This window comes from Acomys russatus, chromosome 24 (assembly GCF_903995435.1).
Source record: "Acomys russatus chromosome 24, mAcoRus1.1, whole genome shotgun sequence".
NCBI lineage: Eukaryota > Metazoa > Chordata > Mammalia > Rodentia > Muridae > Acomys > Acomys russatus.
Window position 1 is genome coordinate 27,063,776 of NC_067160.1, and position 19,487 is coordinate 27,083,262.

General features: G+C 43.7%; 1 protein-coding gene across 1 annotated transcript in view; it reads right to left on the reverse strand.

Moving 5' to 3' along the window:
* Pkp4 (plakophilin 4) overlaps positions 1 to 17,869 on the reverse strand; it is a 214,218-nt gene extending 196,349 nt beyond the window's left edge. Inside the window, exon 1 of the mRNA XM_051166576.1 lies at positions 17,714 to 17,869. The gene's annotated coding sequence lies outside the window, so the exon portion shown is untranslated. The remainder of the gene's footprint in view (positions 1 to 17,713) is intronic.
* Positions 17,870 to 19,487: the final 1,618 nt, after the last annotated feature.

The window sequence follows — 19,487 nt, forward strand, 5'->3', positions numbered from 1 at the left end:
ACTAATAAAGGCATGCCTATAAATCTGTCCAAGTCTTATATTTGTGCCAAGCATTTGGCTAAATACTAGCAACTAAAACAGAAGTCAGTTTTGTCATTTTTTGAGTTTAGATTTAGTGAGAAGACAGCACATACGCGGTATCCCAAAAAGGAAAATGAAAGAGCGTTTTCCTGAGGCCAGGAGTTCAGATGCAGAGATGGGCTTCTTCAGAGGAGCTATTAAAAGGTACATAACAGGGAGCTGGGGATGGTGAAAAGCCAGTAAATACTCTTGTAGCGGAGTCTGATTACTAATACCCATGTTAGGCTGCTCGCAATTGCCTCCAGCTCCAGCACTTCCAGCCTCCACGGCACTTGCACCTGCATGCACATTGCACCCTCCCCACACCCCACAATTAAAAATAAATCTTTTTTAAAGGTTTGTAAATCATTTTTTGGTAGAAAGAAAGATGGATACATCGTGGTAATACTCCCCTGTAACCCTGTACTTGAGAGGCTAACACAAGACAGGAGGACCTCAAATTCGAGACTAGGTTAGGTAACACAGCAAGACTTTGCCTCAAAACAACAGTTGGGGGAGGAAGAAGAGTGGAGAAAGGGGGTGGGTGAATGCCTCAGGACATGAGTGAAAGCCTAGGCCTGTGAGATTGTCAGTGTTTCATATATATATATATATATATATATATATATATATATATATATATATATATATATATATAATATTTTATTAATTTATTCATAATACATCTCAATTGTTATTCCATCCCTTGTATCCTCCCATTCCTCCCTCCTTCCCGCTTTCCCCCTATTCCCCTCCCCTATGACTGTGACTGAGGGGGACCTCCTCCCCCTGTATATGCTCACCATTGTATTTTAAGAGTAGTTTACCTAAGTAGTTATAGAAACAACCTCAAGACTGTGCTCCATCCTTCAGTAAAGCCTACCAGTCTTTAAAAAGTACTACCTTGGAAAAAACAAAAACAACACAGAAAACACTACCACGCGTGGAGAACTCTCTCAGGGCCTTGAACATTATGGACTGGCAGCTATGGCCAAGCCAAGGCATGGGCAGACAAAGTGTTAAAATAGAGAAGTCCCGAGTCAGCTCCTGGACAGCGTGGGGAGGGCTGAACCACAGGACAGTGGGGTCAGAGAGGAGGATGGGCTACCAACCATGGCAATTTCTTTCTGAATGTTACATCAGCGTAGATGCTTAGGCATGCAAATTTAGCTTTTGCGTAAAATCAGGGGAAAACCCTACATGAATAGATTCCCTGGATTAAAGTTAGTATCAGGTTTAATTTTTACAGTCAAGAACAATCAAATTGTCTGCTCGTATTTTCTGGATCATGAGAGCTATTCACACCGAAATGTCTAACATTTTGTTCATTGTGTTTCAAAAAAAGAAAGCCTTCAAGTGCTGACATGAAGCAATGTGCTTTATTTCTAACTGTGCACAGCACTGCAGCAACATGCTGGTGCACATGAGAGGAGGCACACTCGACGTGAGGCTGGCTGATCTGACAGAAGCAGAAGCATCCAACTGAAATATCAATGAACGCCTGTTCCAGTGTTCTCCAGTCTCATTCACAGCTGCAGAGTCTTTCCTCCATTAACTGTCATTTATTGAACTAAGCATTATTTTAAAGAAGAACTAGTCACTGCAAAGAAATTCCTATTTTAGATACACCATTAAACTTAACAAAGGCATGGAATACTTCTGATTATTGAAAAATTAAACACGCTTAAATTATTCGGTCTCATTCTACACATAGCCAACCAACACTGAAAGTCCCCTGTTCCTCAGCCCTCTCCTGCCTCTGGAAGCTCCAAGCAGCTCAGTGCAGGCCTGGAAGTTAGGATGGACCAAAACAGTTAGGCTAGGCCATTTTCTTTAGGCTGTTCCTATCAGCCCTAATCGCTTTATAACCCAACTGAGTGGGGCAGGGACCTGCACACTCTCAACCTACACCTGCGAAAAGCCGGGCCATCGTCGCCTTGCCTTCTGCACCAGGAAAGCAGAGGTTGCTGTTACATTTTAAATGGTAGAAGCTTAAAACTTAAAATCGAAGTATCGAGGCAACGCAGACTGTATTTTGCTTATTTTTTGCCACGAACCTAGTTTATGGAAAATTTTAATCCAGATATTTGTATTTCTTCTAAGGTCAGGATTAAAGGGAAAAACTACAAGGAGGGGAAGAAGGCTTCTGCTCTGCGTTCCCTGTGGCTGGAAAGCAGGGTGGCCCTCCGCGTAACTAAAGTGGACTGTTTCTTATGCAGGGTCCCTTATTCTATATTTAAAAGTTTCCATGTGCCATGAATAGGGTTTTCATCTTGATTTAAAAAGTTAAGCTATGAGTTGGAGTCAGGACAATGATTTCCTCCTCCTGTCCCCAGAATCTTGGGTAATTTTTAAGGAAATCACCCTGAAGGCAAGGGCGAGGCTATTTGTACCCCTGTGGGTCTGAGAGCAGAGGTCTGTGCTGCAGTGGGAAAGCACAGGAAAGTGGAAAACTCAAGGTTGCTACACAGTGAATAGTGATGAAAGTTCTGGAAGAGGGCTGGAGTTAAGAGCACTGATCTTGAAGGGGACCTGGGTTCTAGTCCCAGCACCCGCGTAGCAGCTCACAAGCACCTGTCACTCCAGTTCGAGGAAAGCCAATGTTCTCTTCTCACTCCATGGGCATCAGGCACACACATGGTGTATATACATGCAGGCAGGCAAAACACTCACACATACATAAAAAATAAATCTGAAAAAAAATTTTAAAAGGAAAAGGAAGTTCAGGAAGGCCCAGTGTTCTCCTGCTTTCATCATTACCAATCTACTGTAACACCAATGGCATGGATAGCAAAAGCACAGGCCACGTTCACAGATGTGCCCTCTCCCCACTTAGCGCCAGGCTATTAAAAAAATCAACGGGTATTGGCTGCAATTAATTGAAAAAATTTACTGAGAGTGCCAGTTGCCCAATGTAACAAAATAAAATAAACAAAAAGCTTGGCACCCATGAAAACAAAAATAACACCACACATTGTTGGCCATCTCTTTCTATGATCCACTACTTGATTTACTTACTACTGATTTAATATAAGAATAAGTATATTTGCCCTCTTCATCTCAATTCTAGGCCTAGGAACTTCTAGAACCCTTATACTTTACCTCAGACATACAGATGACAGAAGGGAGCGTCTTCTGTTGTTTTCCATGATGGTCCCTCATTCATGGCATAGAGCTTCTATGTCTCTTAGAACCTCCAGAATAAGAGTCCGTAATAATGTGTCCAGGAACTTAGTCTAAAAAGCAACTACAGTCTTATTATGTACTTGTAAGTGGTCTCAGTTCCTCTGGAAGCCACTTCTTGCTGCAACATGTGGCATAGCATGCAATCTGGCTAGTATGAATACAGGACCACATTTTCAATTTAAATAGCGCATAAGGCCAGTGGTACCATATGGAACAACACAAGTTAGCAGCTTCAAAAACACATATCTTTTCATTGTTAACATTAAAATTTCAATAAATAAATTTGTTTCTGTTTTATGATTTATAGCTTTTTGTTTGGCTGATTTGGTTTTTTCAAGACAGGGATTCACTGTGTAGCTCTGGCTGTCCTGGAACTCACTCTGTAGACTAGGCAGGCCTGGAACTCACAAGAGATATGCCTACCTCTGCCTCCTGAGTGCTAGGATTAAAGGTGTACGCCATCACTGCCTGGCATGGTTTATGGTTTGAACTCTTTGATATGAGATAGTTCAGTATAAAAAAATAAAAGGTTACTTGGAGGAGCAAACCCTGCTTCTGCTATAACTGTTGTGGGGTCTATAAAGTGCCTCAGCTTACACCAAAGACTGGTACATAATGAGTACTTAGCAAACACCTCAGTCAGGCACTAACCTTACCCTCCAGACAGCTTTATTTCTCCAACCACCTCAACATGAAATGTATCACTTGGGATAGAAAACGTGAAAGATGAGGACCAAGCCTTCTCCTAAGCCGATCTGAAGGAAAACAGCCACAAGAGAGGCTAAGCGATGCAAGCCGAAGTCCAACATAACATCAACAACGTATCATGGGAGGTTTACAGTTAAAAGCCAGGGAAGAAGGGCCATTTGTGGTGCTGGAGTGATGGTTCTGTGGGGAGAGGTGCTTGCCCAAGCCTGGTTGCCTGAGCTCTATCCTTAGACCACACAGAAGAGGTGGACTGGGATGAGGTATTAGACGAGTGAGGGCTTTTGCACACAGGGGGAGATGGGAAACAGTGAGTAGAAAGGAAGGTTCAAGATTAGTCTTGAACCGAGTAAGATAGTGTACAACTTTAAAGGCAGCACTGGGGAAGCAGAGGCAGGCGATGGCTGAGGTCCAGGAATGCCAGGGCTACACAGAGAAACCCTGTCTCAGACAACAACAACAAAACTAGATTTTTGATAATGAAGAGCCTTAAATGACATTCTACAGGTCTGAATATGATCCTGTAGGAGAAGCAATGAAGAGCCATGGAGCTGGAGGAAAGAGCAGTCTCTGAGGGTGCAAACAAAGTATTTAATTATTCAGTCACTCACAGCAAGCAGCTGCTGCTTACTCTATGTCAGGAAGGCTGCTAGGTGAGAGAATTACAATGGTGCCTGTGACACAGCCTTGGGGTTAGCCCAGCTAGGACAACAGAGTAGCCAGGAAACAGCAAAGAAACCAAGGACAGCACAATGTACCAAATGCTCAGAGCAGAGCTGCCGCACAGTGCTGACAGGGACAGAAGGAAGACGTACATGTGGAGTGTGGTGAGGACAGGGCCAGGGAAGGGCTCACTCTGGATCACTGAGAGGGGAGGGAAAAAAGGTTATGCTGTGCAAATGTAGAAAAAAAGAAAAAAAATTTAAAAGTAGAGCACTAATGGAACATATCGCATAGCTCTAACAGCATTACTTATGGAGCCAGTGTACATCTTTTCAGATCTGATTTGGAAGGTTGAAATACTAATAACTGACATTTTAAAATGAACAGAAGCAATACAGAACAAAGAATAAAACCAGATAAATAAAACCAGGTGCTATTTTAAACTATGAAATAAACATCTTTGACATCAAGGTAGGAACATCAAGAAAAGCTAATTAAATTAACAGGGCAATCATGAAGACGCTAGGCCAGAAATGAGTTCAGCATTTTCTAGCAGAAAGTATGCACAATAGCCATACAAAACAATGTGACAGGAGTGTGGAGGGCAATTAAAAAAAAAAAAGGTTTAGAGAACATTTCAGGAAAAGAGAAGAGGCCCAGCCAGCTTTGCAAGCTTGACAACAGGCCGTTCCAAGCATACCTGAGGGTACCATCATTATCACATGTGCACGGGCCAGGCTACTAGCCTCCTGCATGACATTTTTAAAATTTCTTTTTGTTTGTGTAAATGTATGTTTGTGTGTGTGTTGTTGTGTGCACATTTGTGCAAGTGTGCAGCACCCAGAAGACAACCTCCAGTGTCACTCTACAGGTACTTTGCCCCTTGCTTTTGAGACAGGGTCTCTTAGTGGCCTGCAGCTCAGGGGAAAGGCTGGGCTCCCTTCTGCATAGATTCTAGGAATCTACCCCAGGTCTCCAGGCTGCTGAGACCATCGACCGCCAGGCCCTCCCTGGCCGCCCTGCCCTCTCTGTCCTACAGGAATATTCTCCATGATCACATATAATACAATTCTAAGAAACCAAAAATTAACCATCAACAAATATAATACTGTTACAGGAAATTAAATACAGCTGCTCTTAAAGTAATACACAATATAAAAGAATCAACCAAACAACCATGAAACAAAGTAACTATGATCCTACTTAAAAATCAATGATGGTGTCTTAATAAAATAAGATAAACTCACAGGGAATAAAACTTACAAAATAATAGCAAAACATATCATTATATAGACAAGTTTTTTTAATTTTCCAAAGCTATGAATATACTTTTTAAAAACTGTGATCTTAACTCATCAAAACATCAAGTCGAGTGTATAATTCTGGAGAGAAAACTTAAATCATACATAATTTAATGAGATACTTGTATTTGTAGACTTTTTCTCAGGGAAATACAAACTTGCTAGTACAAAAACATAAATATTAATATAGTATCAACAGGGCTGCAGCTTCGGCTCAGGGGCAGAGTGCTCACCTAGCACAGCCAAGGCTAAAAAAGAAAGAAGGCGGCATCCCGTGAGATCACCTGTTTAGCATCTACAGCGCCTTGACTTGTACTCGCTATAAACGAGAACCTGCCCGTGTCTGGCTGAACCAGCGACATGTTCACATCATGGAACACTGTTACACAGAACAGGCTAATGCTGAAGGCGGCAATCTGAATGAATCTCTAAAAAGTTATGATGAGTGAGGAAAAGTCCAAAATTAAATGCTAATATACTAGAGTTACATAACATTCTTATTATGACAAAACAGTAAAAGTGAAGGTATGAAGGGGTTGCACAAATGTGGGGCACACCTGCACGAGGTAACAAAAGAGCTTTTATGGTGATGGGAACGTTCGAGTCTTGACTGCGTCCAAAGTCATCACTGGACTACAGTTTACTTATGCTAGGCACTGAGGGAACCTGGGTAAAGGCTATATCAAAGTTTCCTGTGTTATTTTCCATAGGTACATGCAAATTCACAATCATTTCACAATTGAAATATCATTAAGAGTTGAGGAGATGGTTCAGTGAGTGTGAACGCCTAGCACCTACGGAAAACAAAACAAAACAAAACAAAAAACATACTGTAGCAGGAGCCTCTGTAATCGCAGTGCACCTCCAGGAAGACAGGAAGCGGGCCCAGCAGAATTCCCAGAAGCTAACAGGTGTGGCATGCACAGCTAAAAAATATTACAAAGAGACCTCCTCCTCTCAAACAAGGTGGAAGGTGACGACAAGCCAACACCTGAAGACGCACACACACACACTTTTTTTTCATTTTAAGTAAAAGTATACTTGAGAAGGAAGGATGGAAGAGAGAAAGAAAGAAAGAAAGAAAAAATAAATGCTGGGCAGTGGTGGTGCATGCCTTCTGCGGATCTCTATGAATTCAAGGCCAGGCTGGTCTACTGAGTGAGTGCCAGGAAAGGCAGGACTACAAAGAGAAACTGTGTCTTACATAGATAGATAGATAGATAGATAGATAGATAGATAGATAGATAGATAGCATAAAGTTATTGTGTAGTTTAAATTCTGATTTTCTGTAAACTCTGCTCCCCAACTGTCCCCCTGAATAAAGCAGCTTACAGCCAACCAATGAGCAAGAGAGGGACTTCCTGCCAGCCAGAGGAGGAGGAGCCAGGGGATTCTTCAGGGGATTGAGCCAAGGGTAGGGGTCCAGGGAAGATCAGGAGGAAGGAGCTAGAGCTGAGGAAAGCTACAAAGTCAAGTTTTACTGGGATGTTTCCTGGGAGTAAGATAAAATAACATAGAGGGTTAAGAACAGACTTCAACTGCTCAGATTGTGTTATGAACCCCTGTATTATAAAAGAGTCTCAATTACTTGTGTGATAGTCAGGTTAAGAAATAAGCTAAGAGAAACAAACATGGTTTTATAAAAATGACATCAACAACAGATAGGTAGATAGACAGATATGATGCATGACTATTACCAGCATCACAGAGGATAAGGCAGGAGAATTTCAAGTTCAGAACTGGCCTGGGCTATGCATCAAGACCTTGTAATAACAACAACAGAGGGGGAAGGAGGAGCTTATTAAACTTCATTAAATCAAATACTGGAGTGAAAGACCATAAGATGTGTAAGAACGTTTCTAATTACACCATTAAAGCTTTAAGTTGGTTTCCTTTACCTACAAGATCAAAACAAGATATGTAGATTCCTATTTTATTTATGTATTTTTTCTGCCAATGATACTCTTAGGATTTTAATAACATTTCTCCTTCTAAAAGCTCTGGACTTTGTATGCACTTTTGTCTGTCATCCTCAGCTGAAAGTTATTACAGACTGAACATTTCTTATCTAAAGATCTGAGATCCAATTCCTCCATACTCTGAATGCTTTGAGGATGATGTCAGCACTCGAAAGTTCTGAGTTTAGAAAGCTGAAGAGACGGGACAACTGTGAGAGAACTCCCTGTTCTCGCAGAGGACCCGGGTTCAGTTCCCAGCACCCACACTGGGTGGATCACAACCGCGTGTAGAGGATCCACCTCCCTCTTCTGGACTCAAAAAGCAACAGCACACACGTGATATATATACAAACACTCAGGTACACACAAACACAAATAAAATAATCTTTTTTTATAAGTTCTAAGTTTCAAGATACATTCCATATGTGTGTAAAATTATTAAAGAATAAATTTAAAATGGGCTTAATAGTTTTTTTAAAGTTCCAGGTTTTAAAACAAATTTTAGCTTGTATTTTCAGTTAACAGTCTATTCAAATATTACAAATTAAACAAACAGCTCTGAAATCTAATCACTATGGTCCCAAGCACTTCACTAAGATACACAACCTATACTAAACCACAAAAGACAAGCTATCAAGTTTGCTCAGTGTCAGATTTCCCAAACCCGACCAAGCTGGTCCTAGCATATGCTGGCTGCCTACTGATGGTTTCAGAGAGGGCATTATGTAAGTGCAGCTCACTCGAGCTACAATCCAGACAATTAGGGTTACATGAAGATGAATCAATCTGTTTGAATTTTCTAATTAATTCTGTTACCAGGGAATTTGACACATGAATTATTTATCTAGCAAGTGGCTAGAAAAGAAATTTTTGAAAAAGGAAAAAAAAAAAATCTTCATTGAAGCATCATGCATTATAAAACTGCTGTTCAGGTCCCAGATTACCAAAGCAGCAATAAAGAAAAGGGATTGCTGGAAAGTGTGGGTAAGTAATGTCTCATAACTCACTCCCTCAAGGTTAGTCACAGAAAGACTTGAATCCCCGCTGCTAAATATAAATGGTTCAGGGGGAAAGAACTCTTTGCCTGTGATCTGACAATATACCCACTGGATGGCACAATAGGTGATTTACAGGTTCAATTAACCTACTGGAAGTAGTATTTAAAATTCTGAATAATATTTTGGAAAACTGATACTTGCTAACACGTGATAGATTTCAGAATGACATTTGTATCTACAAAGAGTTGAGTTGGACATTTAATGGCAAAGTTGTTTTTATCAGCCTCAAATTAATAGCTGTCCTTGTAAAGTCCAGGGAAGTTTCTGATTTCTTATTGTTTTATCAAAATGGCCCCTCGCTGTTTAGTCAGTCAATGACAATAAACAGAAATTTCCCATCAGTGCTTGAGTCTAAGAGTCAAGGTAAGATTCAATGAGACTATTTATTCCAGCAGATGTCCTGAGAGATTTTAAATCATTCTTTTGTTTATTTGCAGCACTAGAAGAGAGTATTATTAATAGCAAGTTCAGACTTATAAATTGCATACAAGATGAAAGAAAGCACAAAGCACACTAAACTGGGGTATTTTCCCCCAGAAGATAAGAACTTACTACATGGCAAATCCTGAGTCATCAATGACTCTGTCATGACTACTGTATTTTCATTATGGTTAATTATTTTACATAAGCTGTTGAGTAAACTGTTTGAAGAGATGTAATCAAATTCATAAAGGTAACCTGTTCTGACGTCTCTATCTTATTGCTGCAAGGGAGTATTTTTCCATTTCAAGCCTCTTACAAACAAAGTCAGTGACAGTGGCTAACACATCTGACTCACTAGACTTGAGTAATTTATCAAGTAATAAACAGCTAATCAAGCAGAAGTAAAAGCTAAATTCTAGTTGTTTTGTAGTTCTTCCTTAACACCAGTGGAACAACCTTACATATCGGTTTATAAACCAAGACTTCTGGGTTAGGCTTCAGCTCATGTGTCTTATCTTCCCCAACAGCCTGTAAAACTTATCAAGGATTCCTAAAAGACCGAGATTCCTATGACACTTCTGCTGTCACTCCTGCAGCCCAGCAGAGTCCCACACAGCGGGCATCTACGGGTGTTGGTCAAAATAAAAGGAATCACTTTCAGTTCTTACTTACATATCATTTACATATCTTACATATCATTTAAATATGAGTTCTCTAAATTGCAATAGCAATGACCTCACAGATGGTAAGACTCCAGCTATATCTAAAACACCAATTGCCTCAAGCCTCCTCGCTTGGAGGCTTGATTGTGCCCAGGAATAAGACTTTAATTCACTTCTGTCTCCTGTGCACTGTAGGGTACGGAGTGTCAGAAAACACAGCTCTGTTCATGGCACAGGAACTGCTACTCATTTCCATTGTACACGGAAGTTTGGGTTTCCTGTAAAGGTACAGACACCAAAAGGTCTGTCCACATGTTCACTTTGGTTGTGACACTATGTATTCATTTAATAGTGTATATTACTGTATAATTCACATTTCCTCTTGAAGATAATGCATTAAGGGAAATGACCAATTTCACTACTTTTAAGCTATTCTTTTCAGTTGTTTAGCCCCTGCCCCCAACCCACCACACCTTTGTGAGAAAAAGCAGGACACGGGTTAAGCTCTTTTTATTAAATTTTTTTTTTCTTTATACTGAAAAACACAAAACTAAGTAAGGCCCTCCAGTTAAAAGCCACCCTAAATTCTGAATGTTGATAGATAGGATATGGCATAAGGAAGAGTCCACACGCCGAAACACAGAACAGAAAGTTCCTATGATCATGAAGTACTCAAAGAAAATATTGTTTCAGAGGGACAATTGTATGTCCTGCCTGCTTAATTTCCTTGCGGGCTCACCAAACCATCTGAGTCAATAGTAAGTAGGACTTCCTCATGCCAGCCAGCTTAATCCCCTCCAGCCACCACCCTCGTTCCCCGCAGCTTCCGTCACATGTAGCCTTGAAGTTCCAATGTGCATGGAGACTGGTGGTTAACAAATGAGTCCTGGAGGGCAAGGCTGTGCAGCCTGGGTGCACAGCATCCTGAGAACTTGCTGCGCAGCTCCTGCTGGCTGCCGCCTTGCTGAGCCTCCCCGTCCTCATTGGTTCTACACCCAACCACTGCCACACAGCATGTGCAACCCTAGATTTGTGTACTCAGGAGCTGAAAATTGTGGGCATACAACTTCAGTTTTACCCCTTTATCCTCAAGGATAAATTGTAATATAATAAATTCTGAAGAAGACAGTAAATTCTTGCTGAGGAAAAAAATGCACTAGAGAGACAATGCTTAATGCTCTAAAAGCTGTAAAAATACGTAGCAGAAGGACTCAGGAGACCACAGCCCGACTCCCTCCTTTTCATAAATTAAATAAAAACCTGATGCTCAGGGGAGTTAAAAACTTGTTTAAGAAATATACTTGCCTGGTGGCAGAGTCACAGCCACAACTAGGGTCGTTTGATATCTTTACAAACCACTGTTTGTTGGTTTCAACTATCTTTCTTTTCTTTTTCTTCCTCCCCCTCCTCTCTGCCCCCCCCCACCCCCAGTGATTTTTTTCCTGAATCTAGTTCATGTCCATGGTCATTTGGCCACAGTGCTGAAGCCTGTCAGTCATTTGGCCTACATGCAGTACATGCTCCAACATAAGAAGAAAAGTAATGAAATGTGTTCGAGTGCCGAGCCAGGCCTGCCTGCATGGGCTTCACACACGTTAGTGGATTTAATCCTCATGATCACTATGAGGTGGGCACTTAGAGCACTCCATTTTACAGATAAACAGAATTAGATCAAAAGATTAACTGTAGTGGGATGGTGGTGGCACACGCCTTTATTCCCAGCACTCTGGAGGTAAAGGCAGGTGGATCTCTGTGAGTTCAAGGACAGCCAGGTCTACACATTGAGTTCTGGGAGAGCCAGGACTCTTTACACAGAGAAACCGTGTCTCAAAAAAAAAAAAAAAAAAAGACTTGGGCTATGAGGGGAACAAGATGATGATATATGCATATTTAGGAAACTTGGCGTTTAGATTGTTGGTATCCAAGCCCTTATTTTATTTTATTTTTTAGTTTTTCGAGACAGGGTTTCTCTGTGTAGCCTTGGCTGTCCTTGACTTGCTTTGTAGACCAGGCTGGCCTCAAACTCACAGGGATCCGCCTGCCTCTGCCTCCCAAGCGCTGGGGTTAAAGTGTGCGCCACCACCGCCCAGCCAGCCCTTGTAACTTAAAAGAAGGATACTGGCTCCCAAATGTTAAAGAGCTCGTCAAGGTGATAAAGGTTACCACTACCAGTCTTCCTCATTCAGCCCCCGAATTTACACATCTTAAGTTTAAAATGTAAGAAAGAGGACATAATGGATCAGATGCCCAGGTTACATCTACCTAGGACTTTAAGGCCTGTTACGTAGGCTGTTGATTTCTATGAAAAATTCCAGACCAGCACCTAAAAGCCTCCATTGAGCCAGGTGTGGTGGCGCACACCTTTATTCCCAGCACTTGGGAGGCAGAGGCAGGTGGATCGCTGTGAGTTCCAGGCCAGCCTGGTCTACAAAGCAAGTCCAGGACAGCCAAGTCTACACAGAGAAAGCCTGCCTCAACAAAACAAAATAAAATAAAACAGCCTCCATTGTACTTGGATAACCCTAGTTCAACTACAATCACACTTTTACACAACAGCATTTTATGACAAAATACATAGAATTCTAAACTCTATCCCGATACTAGGCACCACATCTACACTCTAGGTAAATGGCCTTGGTCCCCTAAAGAGGACTTCCCCTCCTCCAGCCAGAGAAATGTGATGGTATTGGTGGCATAGGGCCACAGGGAGTCCAGGTTAGGGAAAACAGGGTCACTATCTAAGATAGTAGCAATCACTAAATTCACATGAAATAAATAGGCTAAGGCCAGTCTTAAGTCAACTTCACACACAAACTATAGTTATCTAGAAGGAAGGAACCTCAATTGAGAAAATGCCTCCCTAAGATCCAGCTGTAAGGCATTTTCTTAAGTGATTGATGAGGGAGGGAGAGTGGAGGAGCAGCCCATTGTGGGTGGTGCCATCCCTGGGCTGGTGGTCCTAGGTTTCATAATAAGCAGGCTGGGCAAGCCAGGGGTAGCAAGCCAATACGCAGCACCCGTCCATGGCCTCTGCATCAGCTCCTGCCTCCAGGTTCCTGCTCTGTTTGACTTCCTGTCCTGACTTCTTTCAGTGATAAACAGCACAGTGGAAGTGTAAGCCAAAAAAAAACCCCTTTCCTCGTTAACTTGCTTTTCGTCATGGTGCTTTGTCGCATCCACAGGAACCCCAACTGAGACAATACCTGTGGAAATCATTCACACTGTGGCTGTCACAGAAAGAATTCCTGGCTCCTCTGTCCTCCCTCTACACACTCCACTGACAGGTCTGAGCTCTGCGAGGGCAGGCTCCACAACAGCTACCGCCCATCCAACCAGGGACTCACTATTCAGCACGTGAAAGGGGCTTCATGTGATATGCCTAGGAGTTCGGAGACTCCAGTGTTTTACATATTTTATACCATTAAAATTTTATAACCCAACCTCTACTGACAATTTATCATCAGCCATGAATTTATGAGTCACATGATAAACTATGGTATCAAGGCTATGAGTAATAAAATGATCAGCAATGTGGCCAACATTTATTAGTATATCAAATACAAGCAAATCTAAGCTATGAAAAAAAAAAAAAAAAAAAGAAAGAAAGAAAGAAAAAGAAAAAGAAAGAAAAGCAAGTTAGCCAGTGGATATACAAAGCAGTTCTATGTGTAACTGAGGGTACCTGCATGTAACACACCCCCAATTTGGTCACTATAACATAGCCCCAAAAGATTAAGACAACTCCACTGAATTATGAAGGGGCAACGTGAGAAGCACTTCAGTGCTGTGAGAGCATCACAGACAAAAACTGGAGGTCTTGGCACCCTCAGGCCTGATCTCCTTACTCGGCTGCTCACTCCTGGCATACAGACGACCAGCTGACAGCCAGCACATCCCTTCGTGCCACCACATGAAGCTTGATATGCATGTGCCTTACGGTTTTACCTTTCTCTTGAACAGCTATCTGTGGTTAAAGTTTGGCCATGAAACAGCTACTTAATTCTCCAAACATCTTGCCCACTGGTGTTCTGTTGCAGAGCCAGCTTCCCCTTCAGTGCAGGCAGGTGCTGCAGCTTATTTTCCACACGGAGAGAGGAATTACCCCAGAACTGAAGCAACTTCAGCGATGTTATGCTCTAGAATAACCCTATAACAAACTATTTTTTATTAATTAAAAATGAAAGTTGGGCACTGGAGAGATGGTTCAGAGGGTAAGAGCACTGTCTGCTCTACCAAAGGTCCTGAGTTCAATTCCCAGCAACTACATGGTGACTCACAACCATCTATAATGTGATCTAATGCCCTCTTCTGGCGTGCAGCTGTATATGCATGGAGCACTGTGTGCATATATATATAGTAAATAAATAAATCATTAAAAAGAGAGAGAGAGAAAGTTGGCTGAGCACAGTGGCACACGCCTGTAATTCCAGCACTCAGGAAGGCAGAGGCAGGCTGATCTCTGGCCAGCCTATTCTACAAAGCATGTCCAGGACAGCAAAACTGTCTTAAAAAAAAGAAAAACTTGTTTTCCATTTTAGACTTAAGCAAGGAGTTACTTCCTAAAGTAAATTAAAAACATCAGAACATAGATCATTCTCAAACTATCTTGATTTTCAAAGGAGGTAGGTAAGGAGCACAAGTTGCCAAATAGCTGGCATCATGTCAGCTATGAAAATCTATTTAAATAGATAAGAACACAGAAGGAAAAAAAAAAGGCTTCCAGCTTAAAAGATGATAACAACTAGATTTTTAAAAATCAACTTAGTAGTTTAAAATTTTTTTTGTCAATTTTCACAGAAGAAATAAAATTGCAATTATGCTTTAATGCAGATAATCTAAATATTCAAGTTTATATGATCACTCAGTTTTTTATTAAATTGAAACTGGTAGTGGGCTCTTTAAAAGTATGTTATGTCAGATACACTCACAGGATTATCTTGGCTTATGCAGCAACAATACGTATGACTTTCTCTGGCTCAATTGTAACTGCTTCCTTCTTTCAGGCTTGCCATCATTTTCTTACTACCCTAGCTTCCTCCAAAAACATATGGGTAAGTAAGCACCAGCAGCATACTTAATCCCTCCCACTTCAGAATCTTCCCTACGGCATATACATGCCAAATGCAGCACCTTTTCCTTACATAACAACAGAAGGTAAAGCGGACCTTCACTTTGGTCAAAACAGTTTGATATCATGATGGTTATAGATTCTAAGCCTCCTCTCTTTAAGCCTTACTAACAAACAGGATGTGTTTCCAATTGAAAGCCTGATTTTTACCAGAAACAGGTAAAACTTATCTGCTCAGTCATGCTCCTATGCACACTGTATATCTAAACAAAAATTTTCATTTTTGATGCATTAGAGAAACTTAAACTCTCTTTACATTTTGGGGAGCAAGAACAGGGAATGGGCTTGGGGCCTCACGCATATTAGACAAGCCACAAGCGAAGCTGCCGCCCACTCTACTTTTAACTTTCTAATCTTCAAGTCAAATTAAACAAGCAGGAGTCAAACTGTTATAATGCATTGTTACATAATAAAAGTTTCCTGTCCGCATTTACAAACACCTCCCCAAATCTTCCACATTGTAACTATAGGCGAATTAAAGCTCTAAATTAGAAGGTTCGCTGATTACAGACATACCTGAAAAACAGTGTAGCAACCAGAAGACACAACCTTTCATCTCATCTCCCTTGGGCTTAACTTAAAAGGCCTGCAGACTTTTTCAATGCCCTTGATGCATAGGGGTCAGGAGACAGGTGGCTGGTTGAACAATTGACTTATTTTACTGACTCCAACGCAAAATAAGCAAGTCAGGAAGGTTTTACAGTCCCTGCAACCTTCCAAGCAGACGGTGAGGAATGAAAGCGCACATGGCATGCTTTGAAACGGCCAGAAACACGTCCTCCAAACACTGTTCTTGCTTTCACGTTGCCATTTTCTACAACTGTTCCTCAGGTATTAAAAATGAAGATACTTCCATGCAAAATACTCCATCTAAAAAGAGACACATTCTTCTAATTTCTCAAAAGCAAAAACCTAACCCCCAGATCTGGGATAGTGTCTGCCAAAATTTTGCCTTTCTGTATTGACACCAGCCCCCCCCCAACGTATACTAGCCGTTGTTGATTTTGTACATGTTTCCCAATCTTTAAAAGTTGGAGGACTGTGGTTTTTTATTCAGTTAAACTCATCAACAAAGAGAGAAATGGCGCTTTCCACTTAAAAAAAAAAATTACATCTTGAAATATACATGACTATGATATTCCCCTGTTTACTTGTAGTGGTAACTTACACGCCCCGAATTTAACTGTACCAGACAGTTCTATCTGTCCCATCGCTGGCCAAACACTGCTCCTCTGTTTCTATTCATTATGTATTATACGAGGCCTAAACACAGCCCAGTATGACGAGGGAAAATATCCCGATCCTTATGACAGCAGTGATGCTCCAGAGATCTCTCGCAGTAAAGCCCGGACCTGGAGCACTAAAAGGCATTTTCTGATACAGCTAAAATATGTTGGCTGCAAGCTGTCACTCAAGAACATTCGGCCCTGTCTCTCTGCGGGTATTGAGAAAACCCTGGTTTAAAAACATGCGCTATCCAAACCTTGCAAAAGCAAACTTGCCACGAGCCTTGTGCAACGATCAATAACCTTGGGTACAGTGACACCCAAATTCACGGTCCTGGAGACCAATGCAGCAAAAAAATAAAAATAAAAAAACCCGAACGATTAGAGCCTCAAGAAACTAACGCGCTTCACTCTCCACCGCCCTCTGCCGCAGGGAGAGAAGCGGAGGCAGGAGTGTGAACAAGGCTCACCAGCTCAGAAGATGCTCCGTGACCTCTGGCTGCGCGGCGAGACCAGGGCCGGGAAGGCGCTAGTGCGGCCGCGGCCCGTGCGGACTCTGTCCCTGGTGCATTCCTTGCATTCCAGCACAATCTGTCGCCAGCCTACGAGCTGGCAGCGCGCGTCGCCCGTTGGACACACACACCTGCCTATCGCGGCGCCCCGAGCAACCGTGGCGCCTCCACTGCCTGCGCTCCCAGGCTGTCGCACTCGGTCACCGCGGCGCCAAACCCCGGCCCCGCTGCTGATGCCTGGTTTCCCAAGCAGTAGGAAGGGACAGGGACCCCAGATCCACCGATGGGTGCAGCGGCTCCGCTCCAACTCCTGGCAGCTCAAGGAGGCAGGGTGGCGCGGGAGAGCGGCCCGGAGCCTTGAGGTTGGGGCGCCCGCGAGGGAGGAGCGTGCGGTTTGCTGCCTCGAGCTGGGAGCCCGGGACCTGCCCGGCGGTCGCCACGCGCACCAGCGCGGCTACGGGGGCCCGGGCGACACGCGCGGCGGGCGTGGGAGGCAGCGGCAGGCGGTTGCTTCGGCGGAGCTAGGGTCGGACCTACAGACCGCTGGCCTCAGACACGACTGCGCGCGGGAGCCGCGGGGCTCAAGTTCGGGAGGCGGTGGCGGAATGCGGGAGGAGAAGCGGTAGAGCCGAGGCGTGCGGGGCAAAGTTGTGCGCCGCCCGGGGGGGGAGGGGAGAAGCGGGCTGGATGGCGAAGCACGCGGCGGGGACTGAGAGACCAGGGCCAGGGAGCCGCCGGGGGCGCCCGGCCGCTGCCAAGTCCCGGCTCAGCGCGCTCGGGGCAGCTCGCGCCCCTGAGCCCTGCGCCCTCCCACCAGCCCCGCGCACTTACTTTCCAGCTCAGACAGAGGCCGTCGTCGCTCCCAGGACCAGGGACATCTGCGCCGAAGAGTCGCCGCTGCGGCACCGGAGCAAACTGGCCGAAGTGCGGCAGCCGCGCTGCTGCCCGCCCCTCCCTCCCCACCCGCCCCCTCCCCCGAAGAGGCTCTCCCACCACCCCGGTGGCGGCGGCAACTCGCCTCTACCCCGTGCCCATAGTGCCGCCGCCGCGGCCGGCGTCCACGCGCACTCAGCCCTGGAGCCCACTAGACTGCTCGGAGGCCGCCGCCCCGCTGCCAGCCCGCCCGCCCGCCCGGCCAGTCCCGGCACCCGGGAACGTCAGCACGCAGCCGTCCCCTAGACAGGCTCCGCGCCCGCCCCATTGGGCGGAAGGAGAGGACGGGTCCTCCCCATTGGCCCGGCCCTCATATTGAACGAGCCAATGGGAGCTGCGGTTTCAGGTAGCCATGGAGACCGATGCTGTTAAGAGCGAGAGGGCCAGGAGAAGGTGGGGAGTGAAGGCAAAGGTGTCCGTGGCCTCCGGCGCGGGAGGGGGCAGACTGGGAGAAGGAGTATTAGGGGATTCCCGAGCGAGGGCTCAGAAATTGGGCGGGTCTGGCTTTTGAGCATTGCCAAGACTGTGCATGGTAGGGCTTGTCCCCGACCTCAAAGGCAGAAACAACTGAGCCCTAGGACTTCTGTTTTACATTGAGAGCTCAGGGGCAGGCGGTTCATTTTTCCTGCATCTGGGAAGCTTGAATGGCTATGCACTCTGACCTTTGACATCTATGCAAAACGGTGAGTTTCCATTCCATTCCTTAAATCTCTGCTTCTTCCTGACCTCACAAAGTCACTTGAATTCTTCTTAACCACTCCCCCTTCCCTGAGTGGATATTTCCTCAGATTTGTGGTTCTTCGAGCCTATAACCCCTCCCAAGGGAAACAAGATTTCTTGCTGGTGATGTTTTGGTAAGGAAACTCAATGGGATTGTGCCAAAGAACAACCCACAACAGAATGAGTTCTCTGCTTCCCAAAACAGCAGGTCTGATCTCTCCTCTCCCCTCCCTCTTGTCCTGTGTGCTTTCTGCACTGAGCTTAGTAGGTGCGCGCTCTTCCCAGTATGTCACGGGCTGGAGACATGCCAGAATCCATCCTGATGATTTCGCAAAAGAAAAAACAGGTTACAAACGACGGATTTTTGCTGTTTTCCATATTATTTCTAAATTTGATAAAGAAATGATGAATTGGGACATGGACTCAGTACTTACCCAAAAATCTTGACCTTTAATAATGAGTGCTCTACTTTCATTTAAATCATTTTGTGCTAGTTTGCTTTTGCTAATTATTTTTGATGAGTGATGTTCATAATTAGACACTACCTATTAATCTGGAACTTTCACACATTCTTCTTCTTCTCCTCCTCCTCTTCCTTCTCCTCTTCTTCTTTTCTTCATTTTTGGTATTTCAAGACAGGGTTTCTCTGTGTAGCCTTGGCTGTCTTGGGCTTGCTTTGTAGACCAGGCTGGCCTCGAACTCACAGAGATCTGCCTGCCTCTGACTCCCTGAGTGTTGAAATTACAGCCTATGCCACCATGCTCAACACAATACTGCTTCTTAACATACTTTAAAAATAATATCACCCTAACATATAGCCACTGATATATTCATGTTCCTTCTTTTGGTAGCTTTGTTTTTTTCATGATATTTTCTTTAGTTAAAAAAATCAACTTTATACTAGTTCACCTCAGAATAAGAAACCATATTAATTTTTCTGGTTATAGTGTGG